Consider the following 13,064-nt stretch of genomic DNA (forward strand, 5'->3'; position numbering starts at 1 on the left):
TTTACATTTCTGATTCATTATGGAAAGTGGAATGATTGCAGCGCATTCCTTTCTCCAACCTTGACTATGCTTGAGTAGGTTTTTTGTTGCTAGTTTTAAGGGACAGTCTTTAATTGTACTTAGTCCAATGTGCCTCATGAGGTCTATATTTTGTGCAAACTACTTAAAAATTACTGGAGAATGAAAGAACAGGAGTTAGTATGAAATGTTTGAGGGCTCCAGGCTCCATGATGAATTTAAGTGCTGTGGAAACATTTGACAGTGATGATGAGCATCAAGAACGATGTGATCTGACTAAATTTCAGCCTTTTTTTATTGTGATACAATTCTCAATGCTTTTTGTTTTTCCGTGATCAAGCAATTCTGCATCAGTGATGTGCTTGTTACCTAGAGTTTCTCGGGTGCTACCACCTTGAGGAGCAGTGCTGGTAGAACTCGCAGAAATGTTTTCTCCAGCTGGACTTTAGACATCTTCATTGCCAGCAGTGCAAGTGGGCACACAAATGTGAGTAGTGAATCAAAATATAACAACCTCAGTCCAGTATAACAATGCTGCAGGCATAATCTTAGCTGAATATTCTTTCCGGAGTTCTCTTCATTGATTTTGGAGAAGACTGAGGGGATCTTACTGACAAGTATCTGAGGGGAGGGTGTCAAGAGGATGGGGATGGACTCTTCAGTGGCACCCAGCGACAGGACAAGAGGCAACAAGCACAAACTGAAACACAGGAGGTTCTGGCTGAATATGAGGAAACATTTCTTTACTGTAGGGGTAACAGAGCACTGGAATAGGCTGCCCAGAGAGGTGGTGATGTCTCCCTCTTTGGAGATGGTCAAAGCCCACCTGGATGCCACCCTGTGCAACATGTGCTAGGTGACACTGCTTGGCGGGGGGTTGGACCAGATGAACTCCAGAAGTCCCTTGTACCCTCAACTGCTCTGTGATTTTAAGTTGCAAGTATCTGTGTTTACTTACCTCGAACAGGTCCAACAAAGGGCCAAAAAGATGATAAAGGGATGGGGTGTCTCTTGTGTGAGGAAGGCTGAGAGAGCTGGGACTGCTCAGCCTGGAAAAGGGGGGAGGCTCGGGGATCTCATCAGTGGACATAAATACCTGAAGGGGGCATGCAAAGAGCATGGAGCCAGGCTCTTTCTGTGGTGCCCAGACCCGAGAGGGGGCAATGGGCACAAACGAGCACAAAGGTGTTACCTCTGAGCAGCAACTTTACTGTGTGGGTGATGGAGTGATGCAACAGGCTGCCTGGAGAGGCTGTGGAGTCTCTCCCCTTGGAGATCTTCAGAAGCTGCCTGGACATGGTCAGGAGCCACCTGCTTGGGGTGTCCCTGCTTGAGCAGGGGGTTGGACCAGGTGGCCTCCTGAGGTCCCTGCCAACCTCAGCCAGTCTGCAGTTCTGTGTGATTTTGTTCAAACTGCATATGATGTGCAAGTTGATTTTAAATAATAAAACTGCCATATTGCACGTGAGTGCAAACTTTGTGGGAGAAAAGGAGCATATCAATTAGCATATGCTCACTGTACTACACAAATAAACCATCTGAGATGCTTGTATAAGCCTAATGCTGCTTTTTGTGGATATGCATTCTATTAATGGTTTTATATTCTGGGACTGTGTGATGTTATTCCACACTGTTTACAGGAGCACAGTGCCAATACAATTCTGATGTAGTTGATTTGGTAACAAACAGAGGAAATGTATATTAAGCATTTTTATGTGCGTTTGTCTTAATATTGTCTTAATTGACACTCAGCAACCATGTTCAGCTTGTGACTGATACGATTTGCCTGAATTCAACTTCCTTTTACAATCGAGTGTCAGAGCTGAGAAAAGAGGTAATGGAGACGTGGAAGAAAAGGAATGAGGAATATTGTGTCCTTTGTTCTTCGTATGTGAAAATATATGTGGTGTTTGCACCCCTCTGCAAAGCACAAAGATGTGGAAAGCTTAAGTCCAGAACCTCTGAGCTTAAAAGGCTGTAAATAATAATCAGGGAACATCGTGTACATAGCATGCCTGTGTGTTTGTGCGCTTGGCCTGAAGTGGTGATACTTCAGAGGTCTGTTGGTACCAGTGAATGGATACATCATATCATGGAGTCAGTCTTTAAGGAGGATTCATTGTTTCATGGTGGCTGATTGAGCTGACTGATGTGTTAATGCTCCTGGGCAAAATGACCGCGAGCATGGGTAGAGATGTACAGTATTTCTGTTTCTTTACAAACTCCTGTCCAGGTTAGGAGGTACCCAAAACCAGATTAACACAAAACTCCTTACTGTTACCAAACAGATGTGCAGATGTCCCTGTTAGACATCTGCTATGACAGCAAAGGGTCCATCACCCACTGGGGTTTCAAGTTTGATGTGCCAAGGAAAGGTTCACAAGATCCTCCTAAAAACAGGTTAGTGGGCAGTGACCCCCAGAACGCCTCGTAGGGCTGGTAAGGATGAGTGGCCTGCAGGTGAAATGGGGTTCTCTGATCCTACAGGTTCTGAGGCTGGATGCTGCCTTAAAGTACATGCTTTATGGTCACAAAAGGAAGGCTGATGCATTAGTAATCTGGATTAGCTTTTTACCATCCTCCCACAATAACAAACTTAATCTGTTGGTTTCTCATTAAGGTAGTAAGCTTACAAATGAGCTCTAAATGGAGGTTAGTGACTATTGATTTTTTTTCTGATGTGTCAGGAAATGTGTATCTTAAGGGATAAGAGGTTGAATACTTGTTTGGAATAAAACCTTGATCAGAAAAATTACCTGACTAAAAACTTCAGTTATTTTATAATGGTTTTGTGCTTACATTGATCTAAGATGATAAGAAAAGTTTCATGGATGGAATGTCTCACACAAGAAAGAAGACGAGAAGAAAAATGTACTACTTATTGACAAGCACTACTTCACTCATGGTAGCAACTCTGCATTTCTGTAAGTCTCTGGCATTTGGGGTGGCACTTCTCTGGTTTTATTATTTTAATATATGCCATGTCTATCTGAGATATAACAATTTTACAGATATTTTAAAACAACAAAGAAAGCCATGAACTTTTCCTAATTTATCAGCTTTCCCAACATTTAATTTCTCAGTTTTTCCTTCTGTTGTTTAGGATTTGTGTGATTATTTTTGTGTTAGTTGCATTTCCAGAGTGACTTGCTTTGAGTCTTCTAGTATTGCAGTAGAGACTTAATGTTGCCCACTATGGGGAGCTGCTCTTTGGAAAAAAGATGCAGAAGTGACTTGGCTGTGTTGTGCCCCTTCCTGCCCCTCAGCGTACTCGGGCTGGAGTTGTCTGGGAGTCTGCGTGCCCTACTGGGTAGTCAAGGTGGTCAATGTGAAGTGCCCTGCACAAGACATTTGGCCAAAACACTTTGCTTAAAGGGACCTGAAGCAATCAAATCAAGCTGTGGGGAGAAGAACCTTCTGCAGCAACTGAAGCAGCAGCAGCAGCTCTAGAGCTTCATTCTGACTGAAGATTTGACACCATTCTAGGTTTTGTAGGGTTTGTACGCTTCCTCTCATGTGTAACTGTGGTTGTTTTACTTAGAGTGGTTGTGATAGAGCTCAGCTTCCCACCTATCACTCCCCCTCCTCAGAGGAAAAGGGGGGAGAAAATACAATAAAAATTGTGATGGGCAAAACAGCCTCAGAGTAGGGAAATTAATAAAATTGATTACCAGGCTAGAGCAGTGAGAAACAAAGGAAAGACCAAAACTACCTTCACCTCTTCCCTCACCTCCCCTTGAGCAGCACGGGGGAAGGGGGGCTGCGGTCAGTCCCTAGCACTTTGTCTCCCCTGCTCCCCGCGGGGTCCCTCCCACGGGATGCCGTCCTTCCCCAGCTGAGCCTGCGGGGGCTGCCCACAGGCAGCAGCTCTTCAAGACCTGCTCCCACAGGGCTCCGTACCACGGGGTCCATCCCCCAGAAGCAAACTGCTCCAGCACGGGTCCCCCACGGGTGGGCGGCAGCTCCCCCCAGACCCCTGCTCCTGCGTGGGCTCCTCTCCACGGGCTGCAGCTCCGGCCCGGGGCCTGCTCCTGCGGGGGCTCTCCATGGGCCGCAGCCTCCTCCAGGCCACATCCACCTGCTCCACCGGGGGCTCCTCCACGGGCTGCAGCGTGGAGATCTGCTCCGTGTGGGACCCATGGGCTGCAGGGGGACAGCCTGCTCCACCAGGGGCCTCTCCACAGGGGAGCCGCAGGGGAACTGCTGCTGCCTGCCTGGAGCACCTCCTGCCCTCCTGCACTGACCTGGGGGGCTGCAGGGCTATTCTCACTTCTCTCTCCCAGCTGCTATTGCACAGCAGGTTTTTATTATTATTATTATTTGTTTTGTTGTTGTTTCTCTTTTTTGTTTGTTTGTTTTAAATCTCACAGAGGCACAAATAACGTTGCTTATTGGCTCGGCTCTGTCTAGCGGTGGGTCCCTTTGGAGCCTGCTGAAACAGGCCCTTACCCAACATGGATAGCTTCTGGATTCTTCTCACAGAGGCCACCCCTGCAACCCCCTGCTACCAAAGCCTTGCCACATAAACCCACTACAATAACCTGCAAAGACATCCTAAAATGATCATGTTTTCTCCTAGTCTCCTAGTCCAAGGACTGTGTTTGCTGCTGGCTAAAGAAAGGGTCAAAACTTGGAGAAATAGTCAAAGGGTCACAGAAGATACAAAACAAAAATTGTAAAGATCCCTCAGGTGCCAATACCACCACAGTAGCCTGAGGCCAAGCATTTATCTCAGCTGTATGAGTCACAGGTCCCCTTTCTAGAAGATACCACTCTGGTGACTTGCTGCTTCTGCCCTGAGCAGCATGCAAAATGTTAATCCAAGACTTTACTGTCCCCTGTGCCTTCATTCTTCACTGTTCCTATCTTTGCCTCTCATCCCTTCAGCTTCCCTTTCTCCCCTCTTCAACGAGAGACTGGAACAACCCCACAAGACAAGTTCACCACGTTTTGTTGCAGTTACCCAGATCCACGGTGAAGACTGGGGCTAAAGCATGTATATACATCATCGTCTCTCATGAGATTTTTCCTTCCCTCTCTTTTGGGATCAGAAGTCAACTTTATATAAGACCTGAGGAAAGAAAATACCATCTTCTAACAGACATCTGGCACAATTATGAAGCGATTGTCATGTGATGTCTCTTCTGTCTGCAAGAGTCATTTGTTGGTAGCCCAACTCTACAATTTATGATTCCTGTTGAAAGGAGGGTGTTGGGTGCCATCCTCGGGGAATGAGCCTGGCCCTCAAAGTCTGGATGCCGGTCCGTGCTGTGCTGCAAACCTATAGAGTGCTCTGGGGGAAGCTACCCATGTTGTCTGCCTCAGCTCCCCATCTGGCTGTTCTGCAGCTGCAGGATTCCCTCCCTCATTTTGCAGTCTTTCTGAAGCCATTCCCCTGCGACTGGGAAACTACTTGGAGGCAGATACCTCTTCCAGTGTCTTTTATGTTCATCAGATCTTTAAGGGAGTCATCTGTGTTCCTGAACATTTAGGTTTCCAAGAAGTGGAGCTGTATGTTCACTGTATGTATTTTTGTTAGTTCTCATAGTGCCTCGGTAGGTGGTAGGCTGCTATGCGATGGTTTCAACTTAGTAAATATCTTTCAGTTTCACATGTGAAACTCATAAGACTTTAAGACAAAATGCATTAGTAATGCTTTGGAGCAGGGATTGCATCACCCCAGCTGGAAGTGTCCTCATTACTAGCTTGCAGAGTTGTGCTTCGTGATACTTCTGGTCTCAGTGGAGCTATTAATCCTGTGTTTTGGCATCGGAATGGCACACCCTCTCTAGGGGTGACAGGCAGTGCTGAGATTAGTGATTCTCTATAGTTTGGTCACAGCTGCTGCTTTCTAACTAGTGCAGAAGGCCTTTTAATTCTCAGACCAAAAGGAAGGTGTTAGCAAGTGTTGAATTTTATATATATTTGTATGTATCTATACAAACATATATTTTTAAAATTTATAAATTATTTTTATTTTATTTAAAGCATATATATGTATATATTATTTTCTGAATTTTAACTGTATGTCTCCAGCCAGGTCTCAGAAAGGTGACGTAGTTCATTTTACAGCACAGTTGGATTCTGCTGTTACTTCCATAACCTGATTCTTTTTTTTTCTTTCTTCTCTTTTTTTTAAAAAAAAGCAAAAGCATTTATCTGCATACTTATAAAAGGCCAAGGAGTAAAACACACCAGGGAAGAAGTTGTGGATAAAAGCCTGAGGTAGGTGGCATTAATCTGATTGCTCAGAGGCTTGTTTTGTCCATCATCAGTCATCTGTCAGCAAGTCCTGCGTGATCCCCTCAAAGAGCAGCTACTGTTCATGTTGAACAGAGCTGTTTTCCTGGGGCTGGTTCCCTGCCCTTGAGCCCTTCTGCATTGCACTTAGCTACAGAAGTAGCTCCATCCCTGCATTCAGGGCCGGCCTGCAGGGATCGTGGCTGTGGTTGACGTGCTGCCTACCATGCAGATGACCCGCTTGGACATTGCTTGCTGGAGAGCAGCACCTCCAGGCCAGGCAGCAGCAACCCTGGGGTGTTGAAACTAAGCCCCTGTGCAGCCTGGACTGGGCATCCCTTGGGGTCTGTGTTGGTGAGATGCAGTTTGACTTTGTGCAGAGCATGTATACATTTAAACATCACCTGGGTACTTCAAAAGACTTGCTACAGAAGCTCGCTGGTTGGTCTGTATGGCGTGGGATTTCATACCCTGTACAGCTGAGCAGTTCCTCAACCAAATTTTTTAAGAAATCAGTTATAATTCAGGCATTGTTTTTGAATTCCTCTTGCGGTTTTTGCCTGCCCTGCGGTGAGCTCTCGAGAGGAAGTTTACTAAAAATACCGAAGCACAAGAGTTCCCCATTTGACAGGCGTGCGCGAGAGGCATGGGAGAGGCACGGGGCTGCCTGGGTCCTGCAGCCAGCAGCTTTGGGCAGGTGTGGAGGAGCTGTGTGAACCTGCTCCCCAAATGCAAGGGGCAAACGTGTAAAAGGAATGCAATAGGAAGTGGTGGCACTGTGAAGTGCTTTGGAAAGAGTTTTTTTTTTTTTTTTTTTTTTTTTTTCCCTTCAATGGGACCTTACAGTTGCATGCCTGGAATGCTTGTGAAATCCTTGCTTAACTCTTGACTCACGTCTATACAAGATGATAAACTTAATTAGTTAAAAATCCCTGGTGCTCAACCAGACCGATAACATCCAAAGTATACCTAGAAAGAATGTAGAGGTATAGTTTGTAAGGCAATGCCCTCTGGACTCAAATAGAAAGCGTTTCCCTAATTAACTTCTGACTGAGGGCTGGCAGTCAGATACTTACCCAATTGGCAAACCTAGTCTCAAATTTCAGCTTTAAAATACAATTGGCAGCTCAGCAAATTCATAGAATTGATCCCCATTCACACTTATTTTTGGCTTGCGTTAAGAATGTGCCAACCTGGAACTCTAAACTTAACCCGGCGTGACTTTTCCAGTGCTGCTGCCCGAAGAGGGAAGCCTGGCAGCGGCGCTTGGGCACCCGCCAAGACAAACGCGCCTGGCGGATGCCAGCACAGCGGCGACTGGAGCCACAGGTGAGGGGACAGTAAAAGGGGAAGCAAAGGGCAGGTTGTGTATGCTGCCCTGTTCTCAAAACCCTTTATTCAGATGACCTCAGGTTTGGGTTTCCCCGCTCCACAGTCTGTGGTGCTGCAGCAGCTCCAAAGGCTGAGCTTTTAGGGTTGCTTAAACAAAGCTGAGGTTGCTGAGGTTTTAGGGTTGCTTAAACAAAAAACAAAACACAAAACAAACAACAACAACAACAATAATAATAATAATAAATAATAATAATAATAAAAAACGCACTAAAGTTAAGATGCAGAATGGGTTCTGCTTGGAGGAGCCATCTCCTGACCCAACTACATGTGGAGTGCCTGCAGCCCCACAGAGATCCTAAGCGATTTCTAATGCTTGCCTGGAGCTGAGAGCAACAGTGTGGGTAATCGGACTGCATCGTGCCTGTTTGGGGCCAGCAATCATCTTTCCCGTAAAGAACAGGGCTGCAACTGGACTTGAGTGCTAGCTTATGGAAGTCAGCCCTGAGCCCCGACCCCTCTGTTTCTAGTGCTACCACATTGACACCTTGTGGTGGAGCTGGCCATCACATTTTTATAAATATTTCTTACTGCAAGATGATTGGTATATATGTTTCAGCTGTTAGTTGCTAGATGTTTCTTAAATGCTTCCCATTCTGTTTGTACTTTTTCTTTAAACAGCGCTGCTTAAGCTCCATAGGACAAATAAAAACATCAGAACATCCAAGTGCAGATGCTGCCCTAAAGCAGTAGCTCCCAGGTATTGTCCCCAGTTGTGTTTGCAATACCATGGAAGATGAACAGAAATAATCATTGCAGACCATTATTTATTTCCTTCTTTTTCTTAAACTTATCTAGACCTTTGATTCTCTGCCCCTTTTTCTGTACTCTTGTTATTTTGACTTCAGTTAAGATGGATATCTGCATCTTTTTTCCTCCTCTACAAGGCTTATATGTGTTCTGTGTAACTTTAAAAAGATGCTCTAAAGGGTTAAAGATCTTCCATATGCTTTTTTAAATGAAGACAGGGCTCCAAACCCACCATGTCATATATTACAGAGCTAGTCACTATGAGCAAAAGGATATTCAGATGCTGAAGTTCTTATCCGAGAATGTTTCCCTGCTGGAAATAACATTTTTACAAGCTTCTGTATTCCCTTCAGTCTCTTCCTAACAGGACCTCCTGTGGAGAGAACTTAGTATTTCTCATTCTGATGATAGTTTTGAGTACCATTTATAATTGTCTGCCAATGGCTGTGTATTTTTTGGCAATAACAAATCACATTCAAATTTGCTTCCCTGCTAAAAATTTCTGCAGTGCTGCTTTTGGAGCAGTGGTCAGCTGGACCACAGCTTTTGCCCAGCTTATCATGGCATTTATGTATTTGGGTTCCATAAAGCTGCAGAATGTGGTACTAGTTATGAAGTACGTTTTGCCACTTAAATTTTAAAGTGGTAAAAGACTTCTCATTCCTCTGCATTTCTCCTGCGAGCATATTTAGCAAATTTTGTTTGGCCTTCAGTCCTCCTAGGCTTCTCTCATCTGTCTGCAGCTCTTTGGATGCCAGTAAGAGGATAGCATTATTTTCCATTAATCGGGAAACTAAATTGCTGGGCACTAATGGTATCCTTGCCTTTTTTCCACAGTCAGCATTGCAGCTCACTCTCATTGTCAGCAGTTACTGTAGCTGATACCACGCCGTACTTAGTGGTCTCCTCAGTTGTTTGCGGTGTCGGCAGCGTGGATGAATTCAGTAAGGTGACGATCACAGGAGAGAACTGGATCCACTTTGCTCAGTGCTGCAAGTATGCCAATGGATGTCAGCCGCCCTTTTGAGGCTTACTTTGCAGAGCGGTATCTTCTGGAGGTAAATCGTACCCTGTGTAATATACAGTGTTTGTTTCTACCAGCTTGACATTGCTATAATTTTATTTAACACCTCTTTGGTCTTCTACGTGAAAATTTATTCCTATTTGTCTGGATTGACTGTTTTTATGCCATCCATGCTTTGCTGTCAGCTTCTGGTTTATGGTTTCATTCTGCCATTCAGTGCTGTAAAACATATTTGTCTTTTATATGAAACCCGTACTGTTATTACTAACATACTCAAACATACCCCGTCAAACATACTGTTTTGCTGGCAGTGGAAAGATAGATGGGTTTTAGGATTTAATGTAGCTAAGAGTGTATGATGGCTGAGGTTCTGCTAGCAACCCATTAGGTCCTTAGAGAAAGCTGGATGAAGTCAGCACAAGCAAACGTGGGTGTAATGTGGCCTCTGTCTCCACGTGTAAAGAGTGCTTGCTGGGAGGACTGCTAGAAGGCAGGGTGGGAAAAGAGCTCGAGCACGTCAGGACTCTGCCAAGCTAAAGATGTCCATGCCAGGTTCAAAAAACCTTTTGTGATTTGGGCCCTGCCCAGTGAAGGGCACGATGGCTCAGGGGCAGGGCGGCACTGCTGGACGACGTGTGGTGCCAGTGCCCCCCAGCCTGCCGCAGGGCCTCACCTTGTCGAGGTGGTGGGGCCAGTCCAGAGCAGAAACGGGACAGAAATGCCACAAACCCCATTAAAGGTTGGCAGCAGATCAGAACACTGTACTGAAGCTGGTGACAAAAGGCACTGCCGAGTCGCACCACCCTGCTCCAGGGCGCAAGGCCTGCCCGTCCCACCAGTGCCATGGGACTGAAGCAGAGGCGTGCTGGCTCCTGGACTGGGGAAAGTCCGTGCAAAAGGTGGAAGAAAAAAAATATCTAAATTGTTATCTCAGAGATAAAGAACGTAAAGTACCTTTGGCCAAGGGAGGTGTCTGCTTGTCAAAGGCTTTCACCAGAAGGTTATTTTTCTGTAGCTTGCAGAGGTAGTCCGTCACATTGCCTGGTACTTACCTCTTCCTTCCTTCTTAGCAATCCAACATTTTTAAGCAGGAGAGAAGCTACGACTCCTGTCCTGCTTAAATATTTGTGATCAGTTTAAATATTTACTTATAAATTGAGCCAGTTTTCATAGGGAGTTAAAATAGTAACAAAACTCTGAATAACTGGCAAATACACCAAGTGTTTGATAGAGCAAGATCATCTACTTTATAGCCCTTCCTGTGGCATGAATTGTCACGGCATCTAGACTCACCAGACTGTAGGCTTGTGGAGAAACATTTGCTCTAGGGAGGCCTAGGGAGGAGCGGCGGGCTCCAGCAGCAGCGCTGGGCTGTGTCCAGTGCCCTTTTCACTCCAGGGAAATGCCCGTGACCCTGCAGTGAAATATTCGTGTCCAGCTTCCCCAGCCACTCACACACTGGGGTGTCTTTGGCTTCCTAGCGTTTGAGAAAGAGTGAGCGTGGAGAAGGGAAGAGGCTCCTCTTCTGTGATTGTTGTTGTTGTTTTGTTTTTTAAGTCTTAATATAAATTTGGCAACTTTGCAAATCTCCCTTAGGAAAGCAGCCAGGCTCCTGGAGGATTGCTCCCACTGCTTCAATCTTCTAAAAGAGTCTTGATGACCAAAGAGCAAAGAACATCAAGGGCTTTCTGAGACTCTCAGGCTGTTGGGATTTATGGATTCATTTTCAACTTGGCAGCAAGAGCTGGACTCAAATGCATCTCAGCAGAAACACCAAATGGCAACAGCCGTCTATCGTGTCTGCACAAGAGGTACCTATTCCTTTCTGTTAGCAATTTCTTCCCTTACCTCTCAAGCCAGAAAGCAATCCTACTGTCTTGGAGAGCATAAAAGACTGCAGCAGAAGGTCCCGAATCCCACATGCTTGCTCAGTGGCAAAATAACAAAACGGTTTGTGCTTGCCGTGGGCTTTTTGCCAAGGGCAGAGTTCCTCTGCAGCACTCAATGACATAACGCTGCTGCTGCTCTGCCCTTGAAACACAAACTTCATGAGAAAAATCACTCTGAGTGGATGAGCCAAGAGAAATCAAGTTCTGTTTAGCACCAAAGCCTGATTTATTTTCTCAGACGCTTTCTCAGTAGAATGCACATTCTAAGTACTTTACTGAAAGATTTCTTAGTAACTGTAGCAGAAATGAACATAAAATAAATTATTAAACCTAAGAGAGAGGTGCTGAACAAGCACTAAATTCCAGTGCGTTCTTGAAGGAAAAGCAGAAAAGCTTACGCACATGTTGCCAGCAAGCCAAGGACACGATAAGGCACCATGCCATTTTTTCTATGTTTTAAATGCTTCTGAAACAGGTAACCTACCTGCATTCCAGACATAAAAACAAATGTTGGCACTGCAGCAGGCTATAACCATACATGTCATGTGTGTATTTTCTGAATGTTGTCATTTGGAACTTGCTGTTTGAGCATATGAAAGGTATTTTTCCACTCGGCATGGCACTTTTTGAGTGTGCCAATGTGCAAGCAGGTAGCTTGGAAAGCACTGGTACAGGTTGTGAGGCAATGCAGTGAGCCTGTCTGGTCACTTCAATGTGTTAAAAGCAGTGTGTGCATATTTTATGGCAACTAACAATGGCTGTAGAACTTAAATACTTTCCAAAGCAGTTCACAGGACACTTTTTCCATAGTTTTGGTTTAACATCAGTTCTAAGCTGTGTGCATTTTCCAGTGGATAACTTGTAAGCTGTTCTGATGATCCAAAACTTGTTTATCTGAATGAGGCAACGTGTTTTAAAAAATCACTATTATAATGACTATAACTAGTGGAAAATAACTTGAGGAAAAAGCTATAATTATTTCTTGACAGAGGCAACCACCATGTGACAAGCAATTCAGCTGATACAGTTTGCTTATTTCTGTACTAATTTGCTGATGAGTCTTTAAACAAATTAAAAAATAAAAAGGTGGTGGTGGTTTCCAGAAGGAAACAGGTTAATGTAGCACCACATTCAAGAGGAATCATTTGATAGTTGACAGTGATACTAAGGGTAAATTACTTCTCCTTGGTCACCAACAGAATTCAGCAAGATCTGTTTAATTCTGGCCTGACTGTACTTCTGAGAAGAACCTAACCTAGAGTGCAGGGCCACACGGAGTGTAGAGATTATGTAAATCCCTCCTGAGTATTAGACCTAATTATCCATCAGTGCTAAAAGGAATGGAATAAAAATGTTTTTGTTTTTTTAAAAAAAGGCAAACAAACAAACATATTCAGAGCAAAGTGTTCTAGGTGATCATTTTATAATATGCTAAAGAATTTTTTAAAACATGTCATACTGACATACTCAAACTTTGGTAAAATGCCAAAAACTTTCAGGATCAACCTTAACATTTGAATTATACCCTAAAGAAGTCAGTGGAATAATGCAGAGATTAGCAGCTTTACAGCTTACTGAAAATCGAACGTCCCAACAGCAGAACACAGTTTAAATGTTTGTAATCATAAATCATCTGTATAATGGCATTATGGGACCACATCTGGTAATTAAGGGTTAATTCAACAACAGTTTTCTTGTTCACTAGAACAGAGGCCCTTTAAAGTTGTTTTTTTCCTCCTTGCTATTGTCTGTGT

The sequence above is a fragment of the Oxyura jamaicensis genome, chromosome 3 (assembly GCF_011077185.1).
Source record: "Oxyura jamaicensis isolate SHBP4307 breed ruddy duck chromosome 3, BPBGC_Ojam_1.0, whole genome shotgun sequence".
Lineage (NCBI taxonomy): Eukaryota > Metazoa > Chordata > Aves > Anseriformes > Anatidae > Oxyura > Oxyura jamaicensis.